The sequence below is a fragment of the Odocoileus virginianus genome, chromosome 23, assembly GCF_023699985.2.
Source record: "Odocoileus virginianus isolate 20LAN1187 ecotype Illinois chromosome 23, Ovbor_1.2, whole genome shotgun sequence".
In the NCBI taxonomy this organism is placed as follows: domain Eukaryota; kingdom Metazoa; phylum Chordata; class Mammalia; order Artiodactyla; family Cervidae; genus Odocoileus; species Odocoileus virginianus.
Window position 1 is genome coordinate 2,320,700 of NC_069696.1, and position 25,193 is coordinate 2,345,892.

General features: G+C 50.5%; 1 protein-coding gene across 7 annotated transcripts in view; it reads right to left on the reverse strand.

The window, feature by feature from the left end:
• Positions 1–11,284: 11,284 nt before the first annotated feature.
• KCNA6 (potassium voltage-gated channel subfamily A member 6) overlaps positions 11,285–25,193 on the reverse strand; it is a 36,150-nt gene continuing 22,241 nt past the window's right edge. For 2 of the 7 annotated variants that reach the window (XM_070453144.1, XM_070453140.1), the window contains exon 2: positions 11,285–11,689. The gene's annotated coding sequence lies outside the window, so the exon portion shown is untranslated. Of the gene's footprint in view, positions 11,693–23,200; positions 23,406–25,193 lie in introns of all 7 variants that reach the window. The other 5 variants (XM_070453145.1, XM_020882661.2, XM_070453142.1 and 2 more) reach the window with 4 other exon arrangements.

The following is a 25,193-nucleotide window of genomic DNA, read 5'->3' on the forward strand; positions in this document are numbered from 1 at the left end:
CAGGGTTGGACTCCCAGCCCCACCCCCCTTATCAACAGTGAGATGTTGCAGACTTTAAATCCTCTGTGCCTCTTTAAGTGAAGTGAAGGTGAAAGTGTAAGTCACTCAGTCACGTCCAACTCTTTGAGACCCCATGGACTGTAGCCCACCAGACTCCTCTGTCCATAGCAAGTATATTGGAGGGGGTTGCCATTCCCTTCTCCAGGGGATCTTCCCAACCCAGGGATTGAACCCAGGTCTCCTGCATTGCAGGTAGATTCTTTATCATCTGAGCCATCACTAATACCCACCCATAAGGTTGTCCCAGTGTTTCAGGGGCCTGTGTCAATAACGGGGATCTAGCTCACAGGGAGCCCCAGGCACACGATTGCGGTGTCCGCATTCACAGCATTGGTTCAGCGTCTGGCAGTCCTGCAACTGTGTCCCAGCAGCTTTCCCCCGTGACCCGTACCCCAGTTCAGTGAGCTCACCCAGTTCAGTGCTCAGCTCACTACAGCGCCCCTCTGCATGGAACACTCCCCTTGCCTGTTTCTCCAGGGTAACTGGCTGTTCAGTGCAGGTGGGAGTTAGGGTCACTGATGCTCTGGCTGCGGGACCGCTGTCCCCAGACCAGGGTCCTTCAGACTCTGTGACATCCACACAGGCCCCCCCGAGTGTGATGAAATCACGTAGATCAGTCCTCCTGCCGATGAGCCCTGGTGAGGACTTTGGCTTCACTGGCAGTGAGAGGATGCAGCCGTCGATCGCCTCCTGGAGATGCAAAGTGTCTCTTTTTGTCAAGTGGGTTCTTTACTGCTCCTGGTCTGGGTCCTGCTGAGAGCCAACGTCTTCACAGCCTGTGAGCCCTCCAGCTGGCCGGGAGCCTGGGACGTTGCTTTGCTGATCTGTCCACCCCGAGTTTGGGGGAAATCTTCCCTGGTAGCTCAGATTGTAAAGAATCTGCCTGCAGTGCAGGAGACCCGGGTTCGATCCCTGGGTTGGGACGATCCCCTGGAGGAGGAAATGGCAACCCACTCTAGTATTCTTGCCTGGAGAATCCCAGGGATAGAGGAGCCTGGGGAGCTAAAGTCCACTGGATCGCAAAGAGCTGGGCATGACTGAGAGACTAACACTTACCCCTCAGGGTCAGGAAAGCACTTGCTCCCTAGCCTGGGAATGAATATAATGCTTTCCTTTCACTTTGAGGCAGAGCAAATAGATGGACTCTGGTACCCCCAGAATCATAACCCTGGAGGAGGGGACCCAGGTTCTGCTGTCTGTCTCTCACAGGCTGTGTGACCCTGGGCAGGTGACCTCACCTCTCTGGGCTTCGATTCCCTCTTCTGCACAAATGTGGGACTTAGGTCTGAGGACCTCTTCAGTCCATTCCTCCTGAGCTTCTGAACCGCTTGTTATTCTGGGGCCAAAACTGATCTCGTCTGTGTGTGCTGGGAAGGGAGGTGTCCCCATTTGGTCACCTTCCTGAATGCTCTGCTCGGGGGAGAGGGAGTCAGAGAGAAAGCCTCCCTAGGGTGCCACCACCAAGGCACATTTTTTTTTTTTTTTATTAATTCATTCGGCAGATACACATTTAGTGCTTAAAATATGCCAGTGCTGCCCTGGGCATTGAGGGACTTGTCATAAACAGAAGAAAGAAAATTCCTGTCCTGATGGGACTTCTGTTACTGGAGGCAGATAATGAACAGGAGACGGGAGGATGTGTGCGTGTCTGATGGTGACAAACCTCAGCTGGGGGGCACACAGGTGAAGGGGAGGGGATGACGATCTCACATGGAAGTGGGCAGGGGAGCCCCACTGACGCAGTCAGACTGATGGAACAGACACTCCAGAAAGAGGGGGTTCTGGGCTCTGTGGAGCCTGACCCCGACGTACCAGGTGAGGAGGGCACACTGATATTGTCCTGATTCCAGGTGGGTCACAGTAGGGAAGCTGCAGAGTGTGGGCATCTCTTTGGGACACCCAGGGCTGGGCCCCTTGCCCTCCAGCAGCAGAGAGGCCAGACCATCCTGGATGGTCTGCAGTGCTGGCAGAGTCCAGGGAGGGTAGTGCTGCCAACCCCGGTGGACCCATAGCAGCATCCTCAGTGCACTTGGCCAACTGGCCGGGTGATGCTCGGCTAATGAGCTGGAATTCAGGACTCCCTCCATCCCTGCCTCCAGCCTCCTCTCCTCTGGGTGCAACCGGAGGTGGTGGGGAAGGGCAGGGGGTGGGACCAGGGGGCCCAGCGCCCTGGTCGTCTTCATAGCAGCCCGGTGGATTCAGTTCCAGGAGAAGGGAGAAAGCAGAGGTGTGGAAGGACCTGGACCTCCTGCGAGGTGTCTGCTGTCCTTCCCAAGGTGCAGAGCAGAGAGAGAGAGAGAGGAGACTTCGTTTCAGCTGCAGAAGGTGTTCACCAACTCTCTGGAATTTTCCAGCCCAGCTCCTCTCCCCACCTGCCCCATCCAGGCCCACAGGCTGGTGGTGGGAAAGCCTAAGGGAGCTGGAGGGCAGGTCTGTTGGCCCCTCAGCACCTCCACCCCTCAGCGCCTCTGTCCAGGCGGCTCGGAATGGAGCCTGAGTTTTCCTAGAAGCAGCCTTGCTCTGGGTCCCCGGTTCCTCCTCTTTCTGCCCCTTCTGTGGAGCCTGCAGTCAACAGACCCCTGCCCGGCCACTTCACCTCGGGCCACCGCCTGGGGCCCCCTCAGCCCTTCTCCTCCCCCAGGCCTGGCCTCCTGCTGGACTCATTGCCCAACACCTTCCACGACCCAGCTCTCCTCTGCCAGGGGGGGCTGTGGAAGGAGGGGATGGGGAGAGACGTGAGTGTAAAAATCCACTCATACGTTAAACCAATGATACATGTGAAGGCCGTGTCGTTGCAGCTGCCAGAGCGGGCTATCCTGGCTCTCAGGCTGCTCGATTGGAGAGAGAAGCAGGGTGGGGTCTCCACAGACCCCCACCACTGCCTGGGGCCCAGAGTCTGCCAGCCCTCCCTAGGCCTTCCCGGACCACCCTCTCATCTTCAGGAAGGCCTCTCCCACCTAACTCCAAAAATTCTCTTGGGGGACACTGGATGCTTTAGCCTCCGTAAGGGCTTTAAAAATAGACTGTGGATCCCCTGCAAAAAAAAAAAAAAAAATCTGTGACTAAAAATAGCTCTCAGCATCTAAGGAAGGGAAAAAAAAAAGAAACTGCAGCAAAATTCAACTGGAGCAGCGACTTTCCTGCCTCTGACGTTCCGGGTCAGTTACAGCGCTGGGGACGGCGAAGCGGGAGGGGGCGGGGCGGGGTCCTTCAAGGACCGGCATCAGCCTCTCCCTCCGCGGAGAAGGGCCCTGGACCACGCATGCTCCCTGACTGTGGGTCGCCGGACCCCTGCCTGGTCCCAGCGGGCAGGCTGCACCGTAGCAGCAGCGGCTGGAGTCCGCCGTGGAGGTGGGCAGGTGCCAGAGGGGACAGGCCCTGCAGTGTCCCCGAAGATGCAAGTTCAGGGGCAGCTGGAGGGCAGCCTCGGATCCCATGCTGAGTCCCTGCCATCCTAAGAGCTGCAGGAGCAATGAGGCCGATGCTCCGTCTTGGAGAGCAACTGCCTCCGCAGTCAACAAGGGGAAGAAGCCCTTTGGGACAGTCACTAGGAAAGGCAGAATTTATATCCCAGACATCAGTGCAGGGGAAGGGGGACCCCATCTTTGGTTTAACACGATCTGGGCGGCTGGAAGTAGAGCTATCTAGGGAGTGAGCCGACAGCGCAGGGACGTGGCTCTGCTCACTAAGGATGCTCTGTGTGTGTGTGTGCGTGTGTGTGTGTGTGTGTGTGTGCGTGTGCGCGCGCGCGAGCTCAGTCACGTCCGACTCTTTGCGATCCCACGGACTGTAGCCCGAAATTTTCCAGGCAAGAATACTGGAGTGGGCTGCCATGCCCTCCTCCAGGGGCTCTTTCTCAACCCAGGGATCGAACCCGCGTCTCTTGCATCTCCTGCCTCGCAGGTGGGTTCTTTACCAGGTGAGCCACATCTCTTACCCAAAGACACTTTAAGAGGTGTATGTGGGGTGGGAGCTTGTAGTCTACACACACACACACACACACACACACACACACCTTTTTGTTTCTATCCACAAAAAAGGGGAGTCTGCTCATCTGCGCAGGCCTTAATGCTATCACAGGGAGCTGGAGAAAATTTCAGGCCCCAGCCAGAGAAGAGAGGCTTCTGGTCCCTCCATTCATTACATTCTGGTCCCTCTCCTCCTCCTGTCATTCCATCTTTGGTACAGGAGGAGCCATCTCCGTTTCATCTCAAGCCAGTCACTGAGACTGCACAGGGGATGAACGAGGATGCACTTGGGCGACAACAGGAGGAGAGACAAGCAACTTGAAAAGCCAACAGCCCCCGCTCCCCGCCACACCCTAGATGTGGATGGAGTAGGTTCACACGGAGATGGCAGCAGTCCTGCGGAGGCCGGCACACACAGAGGGCTGCCTGAAAGTCTCCGTTCCCATCTCCGCAGTACTTTTCCTCTTGTCAGCCCCTCAGGCCTGGAAAGAAATCACCCTGCCCCACCTGGTGGCCAGCAGGGGTCAGAAGCTCAGAGCACGGACCTGGGATGCTTCCTGGCAGCATGGTAATTAGCCAAGAGTTTTGGCCTTCCCTGCTGGCTCAGACAGTAAAGAATCTGCCTGCAATGCAGGAGACCCAGGTTGGATCCCTGGGTCAAGAAGATGCTCTGGAGGAGGGCATGGCAACCCACTCCAGTATTCTTGCCTAGAGAATCCCATGGACGGAAGCGCCTGGAGGGCTACAGTCCCTGGGGCCGCAAAGAGTCGAACACTGTGCGACGGGCACTTTCACGTCTGCTTAGTTAGCACCTGAGTGTTGTGAATAACAGTGGGGGGGGGGGGCCCTTCCGTTTCCTTGGAGACGCAGCTGTGCGAGCATCCATGGCAGTGACTGTTCCCTGTGAGTGCGACAATCCCTGGTGAGGATCTTCACAGGGCTCGTGGCCCTGGGTGTAGACGCATCATTGTGTCCTAGGTCAGTGCCGCCCCCCAGCCTGGTGTCCTGACCTGCAGCCTTGGTGTTGCCCAGAGCTTGATAGAAATGCAGGTTCCTGGGCCCCTTCTCAGACCTACTGTTTCAGTAACTCCAGGGGTTGAAGCCCAGGAATCTGCACTTTAACAAAGTCTCCAGATCTGAATCCACAGTGAAGGGTGAGAAGGCCTACCCTGGATCACACAGGCCCCTGGTATCCTGCCCCCATTAATATCCGGAGACTTTCTTGACTATTAAGGCAGTAGACAGGGACGTCCCTGGTGGTCCGGTGGTTGAGAATCCACCTTCCAATGCAGGAGGTGCAGGTTTGATCCCTAGTTGGGGAACTAAGATCCCCTATACCTCAGGGCAAGTAAGCTCTTGTATTGCAACTACTGAGCCTGTGCCCTGTAACAAAGACCCAATGCAGCCAAATAAATAGATTAAAATTTTTTAAAAAATTTCTAAAACACCAGACAAAAGGAAAACTGAAAAAGCACATTTTCCTGATTCCAATCAATCATGCATTGCCCAGAACAATGTATTAATTGGAAGGAATTTCTTCTCCTTGCCTCTAAGGAAACCTCTTCACTCCCTTGCATTGTCATCCACTTTTCCACCACAATCAAGTCTGGGATGGAGTCTTAGTCAGTGAGTTATCTTTAAGAGACAAAGCAGGGCCTGGAAATTCAGAGAAACGAGGACCCTGTCACCAAGCCATGAGGCAGCCTCACAGAACCCAGACGAGCTGGTCCCAGTCCCTCAGAAATCAGCAGGACCAGGGAAGAAACTAGACAGCAAGCAAGTGATAGTTGACACAGAAAATGGAAACCCCAGCCCCTGCTGTTCAGCTTTTCCAGCCTATTGCCGTGAAATGATCAATTACTGTTGACACCTAAGCACAGAGGGCTCAGAATCATTTTTGATGAGTTCACCGGTTCTAAGAGGTCAGTCTAATTTTATTTTTCGTGGGAGTTTTAAAAGAAGCTCACGTGGGGAAGGACAGTGACTCTTAACAGCCTTTAAGCCGCGGAAAGCAGAGAGTTGGTGACAAATGAGCCACAATGCAAGAGGACAAACTGGACAGACCGCTGTCCCTTGCAAGAGGGGCCTTATAAAGCATCGAAATACAAACCCAACAACCTAAACTTACACCTAACACAGCTAGAGAAAGAAATACAAACCCCTGTTTGACCGAGATGGAAACTGAGGCCCAGAGGTGAAGACCTGCCCTGGAGGATACAAGGTTATGCACAAGGTCACTTATCCGTCCTTCCGCTCCTAACCCTGATGGTAGGTAGGCGTTCTGGATAATTCAGCCTGACTCTTAGCCTGGTGGGATTCCAGAGAATCTCTGTGACCGAGTGGTATCTGAACTAGAAAATCACTTTTCCAAAAGACAACTGATCTCTTTGCCACGTCATCTCCTGGCCCCTGTGGATAATTTCCCATCACTGACAGCAACTCAGGCAGAAGTCCCCGGGATGTCAAGCCTCTGAATGCAGTTTTCAGGGCAGTTTCTGGCTGCTCTGTTGCCTCTTCCAGGAGGTAGGGGACCCCTCAAGTTGCCCACTGGACTTCCCAGGCCAGGGGTCCGGGAGCCTTTGGAACCTCGGCTCTCCCTGTATCTACCCTGGCTCTCTGAGAAGCACCTCCTGGGGCTCCTGCACGGATGGACAAAGGGGCGGTGGGGAGGGGGGTCATCCCTACTCCCTGGACATCCAGCTACATCAGGACAGCTGAGTAGAGACCCCAGCGGCCCCAGGAAAGCAGATGTGGCTTTCATCCACACCTCATCCCTGAACGGACTCAATCAGCAGGTGTGGCTAGACATGCAGGGACCCCTCGGAGTGACCGAGAGCCAGGAGGTGTCCGGCTCCCAGGGCAGCCCCAGGGTGTCCCATCCCACCGATGGGAGAAACAGAAGCAGTGGTGGCGCCCTCTAGTGGCGCTGTCTGCAATGGCAGGTGACTGGGGACCAGAAACGGAGCCGCAAGGACCCGCGGGGAAGGAATGGAGCTGATGAGAGCAGTCCAGATTCTCACAAGTCATCTCAAGTAGTAGGTTTTGGAGGAAGTTGTTTTCACCTCCAGAACAGGAGGCTGTGACTGCAGGCCTCAGAATCAGCAACAAGCCCAAGGGCCCTGAGCCCTAACCTCCCACCCAGGACATCTCTTCCAGCCACTCACTTCCCACTGTGGACAAACCCCTGTCACTTTTCTGGGGGTTGTCTTCCTCCACATGTTTGTGGGGGGCAGTGCGTGCAAGTCAACCAGCTGATCGCCCATCCCTGAGATGCTCTGAGACGCCCCGACTGTCTGATGAGCCCACGGTCTACCACTCACCTACGAGGAAGCACAGCATTGCTCATAACCTCCTACGCTTGGAGGGAGCCTGACAGTCAGCCAGCACTTCCAGGAAGAGCATGATGACAGTCTGATGCACCTCGGCCTCACCTCTCCCACCATCAGGCCAGCATCATAGTCTGAGGTTGAGCGGAGAGCTGGAGGAGGCCCTTCTGCCACCCGCAGGGACAAGGATTCTGGGCCAAGGGGCCAATCAGGGTTTGCATTTGGAAGCCTGAGGAAACAAGACCCAGGAATTCTCCTCCTTAAGAGATCAAACCAGTCAATCCAAAAGGAAATCAGACCTGGATATTCATTGGAAGGACTGATGCTGAAGCTGAAGCTCCAATACTTTGGCCACCTGATGCGAAGAACTGACTCATTGGAAAAGACCCTGTTGCTGGGAAAGATTGAAGGCAGGAGGAGAAGGGAATGACAGAGGATGAGATGGTTGGATGGCATCACCAACTCGATGGACATGAGTTTGAGCAATTTCTGGAAGTTGGTGACGGACAGGGAAGCCTGGCATGCTGCAGTCCAGGGGGTCACAGAGTCAGACACGACTGAGCGACTGAACTGAACTGAGCAGGAAAAGATGTCTGTGCGGCCAGCCCACAATGGTCATGTCAGTGACTACTGTCGCTAACAAGCACACGTGCTGATGGCAGCCGGGCTCTGCTTCTGCATTAAACTCATGTAATCAGAACAACCCTGTGTTGCGGGCGATCCATTAAGTCATTCCTGCCTGGATCCCAGAACAGACACAGCCCATAACCTGGTCGTTATAATGCCTGTGGGTATTTGTTGTCATTCTGTCACTAAGTAGTGTTCTAGTCTTTGTGACGCCATGGACCGCAGCACACCAGGCTTCCCTGTCCATCACCAACTCCCGGAGTCCACCCAAACCCATGTCCATTAAGTCAGTGATGCCATCCAACCATCTTATCCTCTGTTGTTCCCTTCTCCTCCTGCCCTCAATCTTTCTCAGCATCAGGGTCTTTTCCAATGAGTCGGCTCTTCACATCAGATGGCCATAGTATTACAGCTTCAGCATCAGTCCTTCCAATGAATATTCAGAGATGATTTCCTTGCAGTCCAAAGGACTCTCAAGAGTCTTCTCCAGCGCCACAATTTGAAAGCATCGATTCTTTGGTGCTCAGCCTTCTTTACAGTCCAGCTCTCACATCCGTACATGACTATTGGAAAATCCATAGCTTTGACTATATGGACTTTGCAGGTATAGATGCTTAATAAGAATTGAATCCATATGATCTCCCTAAGCAAGACGAGAAGGTTTTCGTCTGCCATCAGGGATCTGGAAATCAACTCGCTCTCAGTTATCCAGGGGTATATCCTGGGGTCCCAGGTCTCCGGACTCTCAGCCCACGGCACCTGCTACTCTGCTGTTGGAGAGGCTGATCTGAGCTAGAGGGTGGCCCTGAGACCACCCCCCAACCTTGGATGACCCACTGGGCTCCCCGGACACCAGCCAGCACAGCTGAGCTCGGGAAGCAGCGTTCCTCCTGACACCAGCCCTCAGCACCTGCGAGTGGCCTCGTAAATCAGATTCCTGCTATCTCACCTGGGAACAAAGACGAGAGTTTGATGTATGATGCTGGGCACCCAAAGCTGGTGCTCTGTGACAACCTGAAGGGATGGGGTGGGGAGGGAAGTGGGAGGGATTCAGGATGGAGGGGACACATGTATGCCTGTGGCCAGTTCACGTTGATGTATGTCAAAAAACCATCACAACGTGGTAATTATCCTCCAATTAAAATAAATAAATTTTTTAAAAAATGAAGACAAGAGCCACCCCTGGAAATGGTGCATACCAAATGCAGACCAATGGCAGAGAGCAGGGCAGTCTGAGGATGGCCTGCAACAACAGGCTTCCTGCTGTCCATTTGTCCACTCTGGACAAGACTTCCATGGCCCTTCCAGGAGCCAGGAGGGAGGTGTTCTCAGCCTCCCGCTGCTGTTTCTTCTTCTCTCAGATCGATTTCGGGTTCTCCTACTGGAGCGCTCCAACCATCCCACCATTTCCTTCCCCAAGATCTAAGCCTCAGGCAATTCTGGTCTCCCGTGTACCCACTCCAGCTTGGCTGCCCTGCGAGGCGACAATACCTTGACTGCCAAGGCCAAGGCCAGCCAGGTCCCCTACCTCCCCAGGAGGGAGAGACTAGAATGAATCACAGAAACGCAGACGCAGTCTGACCTGGACATGGGGTCAGGGAGACAGACGGCGGGGGCAGAAGCAGCTGACCCTCATCTGTCCACCAGAGAGGGCAGTGGGGCTGGGGGCAGAGTCAGGCTATGATGGGGGCGGAGTCTGGAGGGTAAGGTCACCCCTCATCCTGGCTTCTGGGAGGGGGTTGCGGGGTCTCCAGCACAGCCACGGAATCCGCCAGCACTGTCCAGCCTCTGGTGTTCCGTCTCTCCCCCACAGGCTGGAAGCCATCCTTGCCTTCACTCTTTCTCTTAACCCCACACCCAATCCCTCCTGTTGGTTCTTTTCTCAAAGTTACGCAGAATCTGTGCTTCTCATCACTCCCCCAACTGCGGACAGCAGGGTTCAACCACCAGCCGCTCTCACCTAGGTTATCCCACCAGCTTCCCAACTGGAAAGTCTGTTCAATTTTAAGTCCTATCACATCCCTTCTCCACTCAGAACCCTGGAGGAATGGCTTCCCCTCCAATTCCAAGTGCAGGCAGAGTCCTTTCAGTGCCTCCAAGGCCCTGCCTGGCTGGACCACCCTCGGCACTCAGCTCACCTTGTCCTTGTGCCCTGCGGGCTCACTGGCTTCCAACCATGCTGGCCCCCTTGTGCTCCTAGAACACGCCAGCAAGGCTCCCACCCCGGGCCTTTTCATCCAGAACACCTCCCTCATTCCTTGACCCCTTCTGCTCTCCACTCGAACATCCCCTTCCAGGTCAGCCTTCTCCTGTCCCCCTGCGATAATCTGGTCTCCACTCCCCCACTCTGGCTTCCTAGGTGGCTCAGTGATAAAGAATCTGCCTGCCAATGCAGGAGACACAGATTCGATCTCCGGGTCGGGAAGATCCTCGGAGAAGGGAATGGCAAAGCACTCCAGTATTCGTGCCTGGGAAATCCCATGGACAGAGGAGCCTGGTGGGTTACAGTCCATGGAGTTGCAAAGAGTCAGATACGACTTAGCAACTAAACAAGTGTTAACTGTGTATATTAACCAGAGCCTACATTCATTCATTCACGACCTTACTCGTTCACCGGATACTTTGTGAGTGACAAGTCCACATCTGGGGCTTTTACTAGACATTAGGTGGGCATGTGGCTGAGAAGATGGTCCCTGTTGCCAAGGCACCTGCAGTTTGGTGACCCAGCACTCAGATCTGGAAGGGTCCAGCATTAAAGCAGACAGTAACTCTGGCAACACCTGATTAGAAAAGTAAGCGCAAGGCAAGAAAATAAACCTCATGTGTTTCGTCACCAAGAGGACAGACACTTGGATGAGTGGGCACTTGTGGGAATGCGCCCCCTAGAGCACCCTGGACGGATGCTGCCGGGACGGAGGGAGGTAAGGAGGAGGGACATCCCAGAAGTGGAGCTGCTCTCCTTCCCCAGGGGACAGGCCAGGAGTGGAGTGGGTCACACACCAGAAAGAAGCCCCCACTGTCCTGGGAGACCCATGCATGGCTTCATCATCTGGCCTTGGCATCTGCCCGCAGGCAGACCACTCCTTGACCACCGGTGACACATCTGGTGGAGAATGTCCCTGTCCGGGGGGGTCACCGTGGAGGGGACTCAACCACTTTTTCTGATGCCATCTGTGGGTGGGCCCTGGGATGCTGGCCAAGTGTCCAGGCATCTCGGGTACCTACCTGCCTTTGTCATGACTACTTGACACATCTGCTCAACTTAGCTGTTGGTGTTTGCACACAGTGAAACGTACAGCCTCCGAGACTCTGAGTGTATTTATTGTGAGTCCTCCATGGCCACCCTGTCCTGGGCGGTCCTGCAGCACAGCCATGCGCTTGCCGGCATCACTCGACCCCTGACCCCTCCACACCTGGTTTCTTCTGTCTGCACCCTCAGTTCTTCTGTCTCTCCTCCCTGCCCCAGCCTCAACCCAGTATCCCAAGTCCCATCTTTAAATGCCTGTGGGTCCCATCCCAGTTTTCTCCAGCTTGGTCATGGCTCATGGGAGGCCACTGGAGGATCGTCAGGCCCGTCCACCCAAGGAGGGGGGGTGTCTCGTCTTCTGGAGAAGTTGAGGGTCCCGGTCCTCTTTGTCCAGACGCTATCAGAAATACAGGTGTAGGTCTCCTGGTTTGGAACTCTGGGCCAGCCTCTTCCTTTCTTCCCTGCTGGGGACAAATCAGAAGAAAAGGAGGTAAGTTGGTGATGGGAGGTTGGGCTGCGTAAGGAGCGGCCCCAGGAGACCTGGGACGGAGCTCCAGCCTCTTCCTTGGTTCCTCTGCATGCTGGTCCCCCACCTGCCCTGTCCCTGGGCTCTCTGGTTCATCCAAACCACACCTCCCACCCCACAGGCCCCACAGAGTCCCCAAAGCCCATCAGTAGCTGCTGAGCGCTGAAGGGCTCCGGCAGAAGCTGCCTTTATACACGGCCACAAGTACTCCACTTGTAATGGCCCCTCAGTCTCCAAAATCAAGTCCGAGCAATTCATTCAACTCCCAGGCCCAGGAAGACAAAGCTCCGTACAATTTATCAGCTGAGCGCCCTTCTTTTGGACGCTGACACCGTTCTCCTGGGTCCCACGGCTCGTCTTAACCCTCAGCATCCATCAGACACACCCTCCTTCCATGAAAGCGTTTTTGCCTCAGCCTGGCTACCCACCCCCGGCCCCCCAGAACCTCCTGCCTCTCGGCCCAACCTCCCTCCATCCCCTCCCATCCCTCCTGGGCCAGCCAAGCCCCAGAGCTTCCCAGAGCCTCCCTGGCCACATCAACACGATGGATCTCTCTCTCCTCTGATTCCTGAAGCCTTTGCAGTCTGTCGCATGTGATACCACACGTCACTGTCTTCTACTGGAAAGCATGTGAGACTGGGAGCCCAGTGTTCCATGTTCAAGGTTTGTACCTACTGTTCCCTGGGTTGAAAAAGCCACCGGGATGTGCCGGCAGGTCCCCGTAACTCCCACAAAGCCCTTCAAGAACAGGCCAGGGTTGCCTTAGACAAATTCCTCCAGGTATGCTGCCCACTCCCACAAAACCAAGCCCCTACCCCTCTGCCACTCAGTCAGAAGAGGGGAAGTTTATCTGATTTGAAGACGCATTTGCACCCCTATGTTTATAGCAGCACTATTCACATATCCAAGACATGGAAGCAACCTGTGTCCATTGACAGATGAATGGATAAAGATGTGGTACATACATACAATGGAATACTACTCAACCATACAGAAGAATGCAATAATACCTCTTGCATCAAGATGGATGGACCTAGAGATGATCATACTCAGTGAAGAAAGTCAGCCAGAGAAAGACAAATATCATATGATATTACTTAAATATGGAATCTAAAAAAAAATGATGCTGGCAATGCAGGGAATAATATTTGATAGTGATCATGGTATGAACCCTGAAGACTGATTTAACCAAAAAGTACACTGGAAGCAGGGAAAGTGGGAATATGGTTTCCAATCAAGACATGAGGTGCCGTCCCATCACTCAGGGTAGAAGCTGAGGTCATTCCAGCAGCCCACGAAGCCCTACCCAATGGGCTTCCCCACCCCACCAAGCCAATCTCACCCCCAGAGCCCTCCCTACTCGCCCCGCTCCAGCAGCAAGGGTCTCTCTGCTGTTCGGACCCTCAGCGACCCCCAACCTCCTCCAACCTCGGGGCCTCTGCACTCGCTGCTGCCCTGGCCTGGAATGCCCTCTCGCCACACACCCACAGGGCTCTCCCCCAATCCTTCCGGTCTTTGCTCAGATGCTGTTTCTCAGGTGGGTCATCCCTTTCCCCCCTTCCCTTACTGACTGACCTCTACCTTCCTCCCCCGCGGTGCCCACAGGACACCCATGGACGCCTATTCTTCACCATATTACCTAGAACCGTAAGAGCCTGGCAGGCTACAGTCCACGGGGTCACGACTGAGCAACTAACACTGGCATCCCTACAGAGCACTGCCTTTATACAGTGAGAGGCTGACAGCGTGTTTTATTTAAACCTTTACGCATCCTCCACACCCGAGTGATGGCTTCGTGAGGGCGGGGGGTTTTGTCCACCACGTGTTTATTTGTAGGATGTGTGTTTTTGTTTACTATGTATATTTTTGCTTATGATGTGTACTGTGCTCAGGTGCTTTATAAACATTTCCTAGCTGAAAAAACAAATTAGGAGATAACATATTTACAGAGAAAAACGAAGGGAAATGCCAAAAAGTAACTGTTAAAATAATTGAAAGCGCTGGCCTCTGAGGACTTGGATTCATGGGGAGAAGAGACGGTTTCCTTAAAAGCCTTACAGCATTATGTGGCTTTTCAAATTGTGTGTGTGCCTTGAATAAAAATGAAAATGTTTTAAATATGCTGTTTGCACCTCCCCCAGCCCCAATCATAATTCATCGCAATACTAAAGAAGTGAGTACTGGATTTCCTATTCTTTTGTATTATTAATCCTAAAAAATCACCTCCTTCCCCCCATCCACCTCTTTCTCTCTAACCCAGCACCTCTGATCCACCCCAGGGCTGGAAGCACTCGCCTCCTCCATTGCTGCCAAATCCATTCACCTCCTTCTGTCTCCATCACCAGGGCTCTAGTGCCATCATCCACCTGGATGCCAGCAAAAGCTTTGTGACTGGTCCACCTGTATCCATACAGTGCATCCAATCCACTGCACTGTGGTGAGACCACCTTGCTCCGTGGGTACCCTTTCCCTTGTTTCCTTAGCAACTCCATCTCTTGTACTCACTATGTTAATCCCATCACAAGGCCTTTGGACATAGTTTGCTTTGCCTGGAATGCTGTTTCTGGAACCTTTGCCTATTTAATGCTCTTTTCATCACTCAAATAACATTAAGTCAAATCCCCCCATTTCAGGCCCTTATAGCTCAGGTATGTGGATATCTGTGATTTGTAACACTTGTCACAGTTGCAGTTTTATGTTGGGGTTTATAGATTAACATCTGCTTCCATATGCCCCATCGACGCACACACACCTCGTGATTGCCATCAATTCTGTTAAAGGAAGAAATCATTTTTCATGATTTCATTTATCATTTTATTTACCATTCTCATTTCATGTATCATTCTATCACCACTGCCAAGCACACACAGGAGCCAAATGAATAAATACTGAACCTGTTGAACCACTACCATTTGCTATGGCAACAAGCAGTATGTATTGCTTGGGTGCGCATAACATTCATCTCTGCCTTGAAACTCTAGGATATGGAGACTGCGTGCTTTTTTTAAAGCCCTTCCGCTCACACCTCTCTAAACTTGCAGTTCCCATCTTCATGCATAATTTCTGGAAATGCGTATTTATGTAAAATGTGCAAAAGATTATATGTTGTGTGGGGTTTCTATCCTGGAGTGCTAAGGTCTGATGAAATCCTTCCTCACGCTTTGCCGGGCAGATACAATCATCCAGGTCTATTTCCAGCACTTCACACATGATCTTTCAATATGTTTCCTCCCTCATAATCCAACAGATTCAACTGGCTGCATCCCAGTGAACCATTGATTGAAGCTAAAGATACAGCACTTTCGGCAAATCTAATGATTCTTATCTTGTCTCAGCTCTACTAACATCATTGCTTGGTGCTGTTAATTTTTCCGTGTTCCCCTCAATTTTCTAAAATAAAGGCAAACCATGCAATGGAGCAGCTGAATTATTGCATGCACGTGACTATACAGAAAAGACGGTGACACTGGGCAACAGATAGGGCCACCATGAGAATGACTGTTGCAGCTAACGCACAAAATTCCAAATCCAACATAAGATAGGGCATTGAGGGTTCTAAATTTGAACACCTAATGTTGCACACCATTTGTGTACACTTCCTGTGCAATTAGGAACTACCTGGTAATTCAGTATTAATTTAACCCTTTGCTGAGTAAAGCAAGTTTTAATTCATCCATTTCTTCCTACTTATTCAGAGTCATATGAAAAATCAAACATTCTTCAAAGTTCCTTTTAAAGAGTAAGACTGTCAGGTTGTCCCCTTTAACTCCCCTTCAGACACAAGCTAAAATAATCAGGGGGAGTCTTAAATTGTTATGTTTCCAATGCAGTACAGTTGAACAACTAAATTTGAGAATTCTCATGCATGTATTTTTAAAACACACCCCTTCCTTTGCCCCTAAAATCAACTCTTGGCAATTTCTCTCAACAGGGAGGGGGTCACATCTTCAAATGGGCTGCACTCTTGAGAGCACGGACCATGCCACATGGGCAGGGGAAGGCAAGGATCAGAATCCGGACGATTCAGCTTCTTGCTGGGCCCAGTGTGAACCACTGACCACTTGAATCTCGTGTCTACACTCGCTGGTCTTATCACTGTTTTCAGAGGTAGGCTCACCAACTGTTTTCCAAGCATTCAGCCTATCTGTGAGTGATGTGGAATTTGGCATCCCTTGAAACTCTGAGCTTAATCAAAGTTTCTGCTCCTCGGGGGTATGTCTCCACACCCTGTGCATCCCCAGAGAGATGGATGTGGCTTGCAGCAAAGTGAGGACTGTCAGGCTTCAGACACCAACAGGGATACTGCCAGACTCCCCCAGGGCTTAAGGTTCGCCATTATCTTTAAGAGTGTGTGGCCAGGACATGGAAGCAACCTAAATGCCCGTCGACAGAGGAATGGACAAAGAAGATGTGATATATACATCAGCCATGAAAAAGAATGAAAAAATGCCATCTGCAGCAACACAGACAGACCTAGAGATTGCCATACTGAGTGAAGCCAGTCAGACAGAGAAAGAGAAATACCGTATGATAATGCTTGTATGTGGGATCTAAAAGGAAATGATACAAAGGAATTCACTGACAAAACAGAAACAGTCTCACAGCCTTAGAGAACTTGTGGTTATCAGAAGGGAAGGGTAGGGGGAAGGGGTAGTTAGGGAGTTTGGAACTGACATGTGCACACTGGTATATTTAGAATGGACAACCAACAAGGACCTACTGTATATACAACACAAGGAACTCTGTTCAATATTATGAAACAACCTAAGCAGGAAAATCTAAAACTGAATCACTTTGCTGTACATCTGAAACTATCACCACCTTTTAAATCAACAATGCGGACATGCTAAGTCGCTTCAGTCGTGTCCGACTCTTTGCGACCCCATGGTCCTCAGTCCACAGGATGCTCCAGGCAAGAATACTGGAGTGGGTGGCCATGCCCTCCTCCTGGGGATCTTCCCAGGAATCGAACCCACATCTGAGGCTTCTGCGCTGCAGACAGATTCTTTACAGCTGAACCACTGGGGAAGCCCTAAATCAAGTATACTCCAATATAAAAAGTTAAAAGTTTAAAATTAAAAAAAGCATGCTGCTGCTAAGTCGCTTCAGTCATTTCCGACTCTGTGCGACCCCATAGATGGCAGCCCACTAGGCTCCTCTGTCCCTGGGATTCTCCAAGCAAGAATATTGGAGTGGGTTGCTATTTCCTTCTCCAATGCATGAAAGTGAAAAGTGAAAGTGAAGTCGCTCAGTCGTGCCCGACTCTTAGAGACCCCATGGACTGCAGCCTACCAGGCTCCTCCATCCATGGGATTTTCCAGGCAAGAGTCCTGGAGTGGGGTGCCATTGCCTTCTCCAAAAAGAGCATGTGAACATTATAATTAGCAACAAAACACAAACTACACAAGATACCATTTAATGCCCATCTGGTTAACAGCCACCCTCCCCAACTCAAAGCTGGTTGGTGACATAAACAGTCTCATATAGAGCTGACAATTCCTTCTGTTTGTCTCAGTTTCTATCCATTGACCATGCACCATAATTTTTCAAGGTGGAAATAACCTTTCTGATCCTAAAACGTACATACTCATTTTAAACAATGGAGGAACTATAAAGGAAAATTATAAAAGGAAACTGAACTTCACACACATCCCTTCCACTCAGACAGAATCATTTTGCCTTTGGAGTCACACAGATCCAGTTTGAGCCCAGTTACTTACGTGGCGGCCTCATCTGATAGGTGGCACTAATAATAACTGAGGCTGCCTTACGGTGTGAGGATTTACAATAATAGTTTTGTACAGCACAGTGTTCAGTAACTGGTAGCTGTGACTATTATTGTTGTCAATACACCTTCAGTCTGTTTTCTATGCATATGTACATGTGTATAAATGTCAACATGCACACTTTATGTCCCCACAAGGTGCTTTTGTGTGCCAAAAAGATGATTTAGGAGACCTATTGCTTTGATAGATAAGTATTCAATTTATGAAGGGCATATATCTTTAAATTGATTTTTTTTCTGAAGCTTTTGAGCTCAGCAGACAAACTGTACTATCCTACTCATAAGCAGAGGCTGACTGTGTTGTTTTTCAAAAGCCTGAACTCCTTCAGATTTTTTAAAGCAGTAAGAGGAAAGCATCTTTTAAAATATATGTTATAGAGGACTTTCCTGGTGGTCCAGTGGTTAAGACTTCACCCTTCCCTGTCAGGGGGCGCTGGTTCCATCCCTGGTTGGGGAACTAAGATCCCACATGCTGTGCAGCATGGCCAAAAATTTTTTTTTAATTTTTTAAAAAGATACATGAATGTTTTGCTGTTGTTTAGTCGCTAAGTCACATCCAACTCTTTGTGACCCCATGGACTGTAGCCCACCAGGCTCCTCTATCCATGGGATTTCCCAGGCAAGAATACTGGAGTGGGTTGCCATTTCCTTCTCCAGGGGGTCTTTGCAATCCAGGGATTGAACCCAGGTCTCCCGTATTGACTGGCAGAGTCTTTACCATCTGAGCCACCAGGGAAGCCCAGAATATATAATTGAATTTAAAAGGTAACAAAGTATTAATAAGTTTATGTTTGATTTTATTTTTAGCTAAGTGTTTTATATGTACAAGACACATATAAACACACACACATGAATCATCTGGAATAATTAATTATACCACGATGACAGGAATTACCTCTGGACTGTGGGATTATTGGTGACCTTTATTTTGCAATATACACCTTTATGCATATACAGTTGAACTTTGCACAACGAAGGAATCTGGGATGTCCACTCTCCACGCAATCAAAAATCTGACTATAACATTACAGTCAGCCCTCTGTATTCTCAAATTCAACCAGCTTCGGACTGTGTACTGTAGTACACATATTTATTGAAAAAAAGTCTGCATAAAAGGGGGACCCACTTCATTCAAGTCCATTGCTCAAGAGTCAACTATATTATCTTAATAATCAGAATAAAATAATAAAGCTATTACAAGTTGGGAGGAAATGTACCAGTAACTTTAAAAAAAGAATTATACAAAAGCATTCTTTGATAATCTTAAAAGCTAAAGCAGAAAGCCCATGTGTGGTTTTAGAAACACCTTACTTAAAGTCAGAGCCATGTTCCTTGTCTTATTTTGGTGTTGATTTACCTAAGCTATGATATTTTTCTCTTGCTAAAAGAGGCACAGAGGAACCTGGATGTAGTAGATAGTCACTATTTTTGTTTGTTTGGGGAGGGTGGTTGCTATATTTTTGGTTACCCCACATCTATGTTATTCCTCTCTTCCTCATGGAGCACCGACTCTCCTCTGGAAAAACAGTCTCCACACTCCACACTCAGTCTATGTGCTTTGGATGAAACTGACTCCAACCTTGCCTCCAAGAGTGTGCATATGACCCAGATATGTCCAATCAGATAAGAAAATGAGGTGAAATTCTGCCAATGAAAATCAGATCATGGATTTTGTCAGGTCAATGAAAGACTCTGTTCATGGGACTGTAACCTGGGAGGATATATGCCTAGAGCTACTGGCCATCACATCACCATCTGCAGTCCACATGGACAGCAGAATTGCATTAAGAGGAATGAAAAAAAAAAATCTATCTCCTGGATCACACTGTACCTGAAGCCCAATTTTTCAAAAGAATTGTATTATTTTCAAGTAACATACTATGGACCTTAGACTTATTTTGAATGTTCCAGCACAGGCTCTGGTTAATTTAATGGATATGAGAATGAAATTAATTGAGTCCAACAGCACTAACTGAAAAACACTATTTATAGGTACAGATAGAATTTCATGGGTAGATATAACCTAAGCCTAAAGAGGAGGTTGATGTGCATCCAGCACACATAGGATGTGTCCTGTATTTAATAATTTTGTCCTGCTTCTTGCATTGACCTCCTCAGGACAGCCTAAATATCTCATCATCAGCTTTTTTCAATACATTACAAAACTTCAGCAGTTAGAGCTATTCATTACATTATCTAGGCATACTGGTACTTTCATTTTGTTAAAATTTGGGCCTTACTAAGGAAGGCCTCTCTAAGCCTCACATTCAGGCTTCCCTGGAGGCTCAGTGGTAAAGAATCTGCCTGCAAAGAAGGAGATGCAAGAGTCGATCTTGCATGAGATGCAAGAGATGCAGGTTCGATCCCTGAGTTGGGAATGGGAACCCACTCCTTGCCTAGGAGGTCCCATGAACACAAGTGGAAATCCCACGAACATAAGTATTCTTGCTTGGCAAATCCCATCAACTGCAGAACCTGGGAGGCTACAGTCCATGTGGTCACAAGAGTCGGACAGGACTTAGCGACTAAACCACCAACAGAGTCATTCAACCCCTACAGCTGCCCATGCTCTGGCCTATTCTATGGTATCTCTGCTAACCAAAGCCCAGTTTCAAAGGAATTATGAGTAGTAGATTTCCCTTTTGGAATAAATTAGTTTGAGCCAGACATTTGAGTCTTTTATAACCCAAAGAAAGCTAACTGGACCCATTTAATTATAGAATCACTAACACCTACGTTCTGTAGCCCAATTAAAATAATAGCTATACTTTACTCATCACTTGGTGTGTTCAAGATATTTTAAATACATTATCTCATGAATAAGCCCACTCGTCCTTTGAGATAGACATTATTTTCTCTGTTTCACAGATGAAGAATCTGAGGCACCATGAGGCTAAATAATTACCCTCAAATCACCCCGCTAGATGGACAGAACAGGAAACCAAGACACCAGCCCTACATTCCACCACTATGCCACGCTACCATACCGTCTAGACTTAGAACTCTAAATTCCAGTCTCGCACTACAGATAGAATTCTTTTATTGGGCTTGGGTGTACTACCAGTTGAGTTAGGAAAAAAAAAAAAAAAAACCAGAACGCTTACCTTCCCACAAATAGCCCTGATAGAAGCCAAGCATAGGAAAAGCACACAAACAGAGCCCTGTTTAAAGTGGGAGGGGAGGCTTCACTAGTGTCCAGCAGTTAAGAATCTGCCGTGCAATGTATGTGGGTTGCATCCCTGGTCTGGGAAGACTCTGCATTACCTTGAGACAACTAAGCTCGTCGGCTACAAATACTGAGCCTGCACTCAGCAGGTTTTGCAACTTGTGAAGCCTGCATATGTAGGGCCCATGCTCTTCAACAAGAGAAGCCACCGCAATGAGAAGCCTGCAGACTCAACAGAGCGCAGACCCCGCTCTCTGCAACTAGAGAACGCAGCGCACAGCAGTGACGACCCAGCACAGCCAAAAATAAAATAAATGTTTAAAAAGTTAAAAACTACAGTGGATGGTGGAAGTCCCCTCAGTGCTACCATGTTCCTCTGATTTAAAAGCAACGATCAAGATCTGAGAGCAGGTTCGGGGCTCACTTAAGTCATGCCAAATGCCCACGAGCCTTGTGTAACCTCCGAAGCATTCGTTAAAGCCGACTCCATTGGGGAAATTAGCTGGAAAGCTGCAGATTTTCCACTTTATAAGGACACTGTCTAAGCTGGATGTGAACTATCACCAGATTTTCAATAAGTCACTTCTGTTTCTTATAATTATATGAAAATGTAGCAAAATGGTTTGTGTGCATTTACCCGAGAGACGGCATCCAATATACAATGCATCTAGTTTGTTATTTCTCACAGTAATCCAACTTCACTCCCAAGAAATCGAGGTACAACAGATCCATACAGATAGACTGTCCAAAGTCAAGCAGGCCAGGAGCAAACAGATAGAAGTGTCCTGCTTTTCATAGTGTTAGCTGTTAAATTGTGTCCAACTCTTTGTGACCCCATGGATTATAGACTGCCAGGCTCCTCTGTCCATGGAATTCTCCAGGCAAGAACACTGGAGTGGGTTGCCATGCCTTTCTCCAGGGGATCTTCCCAACCCAGGGATCGAACCTAGGTCTCCTGCATTGCAGGGAGATTTCTTCACTTTTCAGAGGCAACTAAGTCACCTGGTCTATTGAATCACATTTTATTTAGGCTACAGAGTCATCGAGGTCAAGGGAAGCAGTCTTGCTTTCCTCAGTTTCAGTTCCCCACTGAGAGCACCCACATTAATCCCTGCTTCCCACCCCCTACCCCGGGCATGGGTGGCATGATGCTACAGCTCCCCAGGCAGCAAAGGTGGGAGATGGAGGCGCCTATGGAAGCCTGGGCGGATGGAGGTTTGGCAGGCAAAGCTTTTCCTTCTGAATAACCCTGCTTGTCAAACACCTCCCCTTGATGATTTCCTGGCAGCCCTGACTCTTTTACAGAGAAAGTTCCAGGGACAAAAGAGTGGCTGTTTCTTCCCACCAGCTCTCAGCAGTGGAGGGAGGGCTTCTCTGGCTCCCAGAGAGGGTCCAGGGGAGCCAGGGTGGCCAGAGGAGATGGGGTTTGTGAGACCTGTGCCCCTGAGGTCAGCAGGATGCTGACAACTCCCCCCCCCACCCCACTCCCACTCCACACCCTCCAAGTGCACACACGTGGGCAGCTTCCACTTTCAAGAAACTCTTGGAGGCAGACAGCTTCTGCAGCCTGGCGCCGCAGTACCCAAGTACAAAGGCTCTTTTCAAATCCACCTCCGAACCGCAGAGCCAGTGCTCAGCCTGTCCATCCAAGAGCTCCTGGCACACATGACCAGAACCTTCTCTATCTACCTGGATTCCTGTAGGAGCCTTCCTTCGGGGGGCACCAGGAGCAGTGCATTAAGACAAGTCTGCCCTTGCACGGGCAATAAAGGACTGCCCTGTCCACAATAATAAACCTGGCCAGAGGTCACCTGTGCCAGCAATGATGAACAATGTCAGTGATGAAACCTCGGCGGACCACTCCTACCACCCTTCCCCCCAACGTGCCATGCCAGCCACTGCGCAGTATTGAGTCTCGAGCCTCATTTCCCCTCCGGTCCTCACTTCAGCCAGAGGGTCCATTCCCAAAAGGCATCTCAGCAGGTCCTGTCTCTGATTCACAGCTCCTGCTGCTCCCACGGGTGTCAGAATGAATCCAGCCCCTAACAGCTTCACGGCTCTTCACCACCTGAGTCCAGCCTCTCTCTCCAGCCTCTACTGCACACTCTGTCCCACCCTATGTGTCCGCAGCTCCCAGTTCCTTGAACACATCCTCCTCTTCTTGGGTCCCTGAACCTTTTTTTTTTTTTTTTTTTTTTTTGCAACATGTGAGATCTTAGTTTCCAGCTCAGGGATCAAACCCGTGCAGAGTCTTAACAACTGCACCTCCAGGGAAGTCCCAAGTCCCGGTGCCTTTGCTCAAGTTATTCCTTCTATTGAGAATTTTTAATCCTGAAAACTCCTATTCATCTTGCAAGGCCCAGCTGATATACTGACTTCTTTGGGAAACCTCCCCTGACTCCCTCCAGCCTCCAGAATTCTCTGCCTTTCTTACCAGAAGCATCTTCCATATGATTTCCAAGGAAGGATTAAACCAGCTGGGAATGTAGACTTACTGCAATTTTCAGAGTCTTGCTCTCTCTCCTCCTTCTGCAAGTCACCTCTAAGAGAGCTGGTCAGATTCTGGTTTCCTCATTCTTCTCTTCCTGCCTTTGGACATGGTGGTATGAGAACTTGATTTCTGGAACCACTGCAGCCTTCTGTGGACATCAGGTAAGGTCGGGGGGCCAAGTGAGCCCCAGAGAGCAGGACCCCCTGAGCCTTGCATCATGAAATGAAAGTGAAAGTTACTCAGTTGTGTCCAACTCTTTGCAATCCCATGGACTACACAATCTATGGAATTCTCCAGGCCAGAATCCTGGAGTGGGTAGCCATTCCTTTCTCCAAGGGGTCTTCCCAACCCAGGGATAGAACCCAGGTCTCCCACACTGCAGGCAGATTCTTTACCAGCTGAGCCACCAGGGAAGGACAAGAATACTGGAGTGGGTAGCTTATCCCTTCTCCAGCAGATCTTCCCAACCCAGGAATCAAACCAGGATCTCCTGCATTGCAGGTAGATTCTTTACCAGCTGAATTACAAGGGAAGCCCTCCATCATGGTCATGGGCAAAAATGGTTCAAACTTATTGCTCTGTCCTTTGCAATGTGATCTTGAAGCTCCTTCCAAGGTAGAAAGGAGTAAGGGTGCCTCCCCACTTTGCCTGCAGGCCCAGCTGCATGTTTCAACTCAGCCTTTTACCCCAGAACCCCGAGCTGGAGGATCTGAGTGCTGCTTTGATGCTAATAAAGTTGTCTCTTGATTCCTGCATCTGTGTTTGCCTGTGCATCACTGACTCAGTGGATGTCTATTGAGTCTGAGCAAGCTCCAGGAGATGGTGAAGGACAGGGAAGCCTGGTGTGCTGCAGTCCATGGGGCCACAGAGTCAGACACGACCGAGCGACTGAACAGCAACAACCCACAATCAGAGCTCAGAGGTGATGAGGGGGCATGACAGGGCAGGATGTGGGCTGCATGGAAAGCCGGTCCCCCCAGGCTCCACCACTGGGCACACTGTGCACGGTCAGCTATGTACTCATGTCTGCCATGTACCTCCTTCCTCAAGAGAGCAAAGCCCTGCTCACCTCTGATTCTCCAGGGTTTGGCTCATGTGGGCCCATTATACATGTCTGTTAAAAAAGAATGAGTGGGTACCAGACACTGAATAAGGCGCTTCCTCCATCCTACCGACTCCCAGAACTGCTGCCATCCCCTGCCCTGCTTCTCCGTGCCATGCCCGGAAAGTCAGTTTTGTTCAAGTTTTTAAGCACGATGCTCTCCACGTTACAGCCGAGGAACACAGAGCATCAAAGAAGAAAGAAGGTCTCGAGGCTAGCGAGTCAGAGAGGCAGGGTCGGAACCTGCTCTGATGCTGCAGCCGCTGCTGGTATCTGCCAGGGGGTGCCGTCACCTGTCACAAGGATGCTGAGCAAGTAAAGGGAAGCAGGGCCTCCGCACCTGCACCTCCTCCGGGACAGCTCTGCAGCCTGCAGCGCAAAACCCCGCCTCCTCCCCACCCCCGCCCCCCTCTCAGCATCCCAGGGCCCAAGGCTGCAGGCTTCTGACACGGAGCCTGCAGTCCCTGGGAGCTGGTCCAGGATCCCGCCCGCGCGAGGGGAAAGGTTTGAACAAGGGAAGAAAGAGGAAAGAGAAGCAGAAGTCATCGCTTTGAGTCCGGGGAGAGTGTGAGCCAGTAGCTGGTTCCTGGGCGGAGGATGGCTAGAGGAGAACGTATACAGGTACCTGCTTCTGTCCTCCTCAATCTGGTCCACGTTGTTAAGCACCAGTCTGTCCCAGATGTCCAGAGAGGAGACCCGCCACTGCAGGGGCTCACAGGAAAGACTCAGGTGGGCTTGAAGGCTATCCTGGGGGCGGGGTGGGAGGGGAGTGGGTGAAGCTTTGGTGGTGGAGGGAGAATTCAGATAGGAGGTGACAGCAGGGGAAAAGCAGAGGGAGTCCCGGGCAGCTGCTGCCAGACGCAGATCTGCTGACTCCTGCCAGGCGCTAATGCGG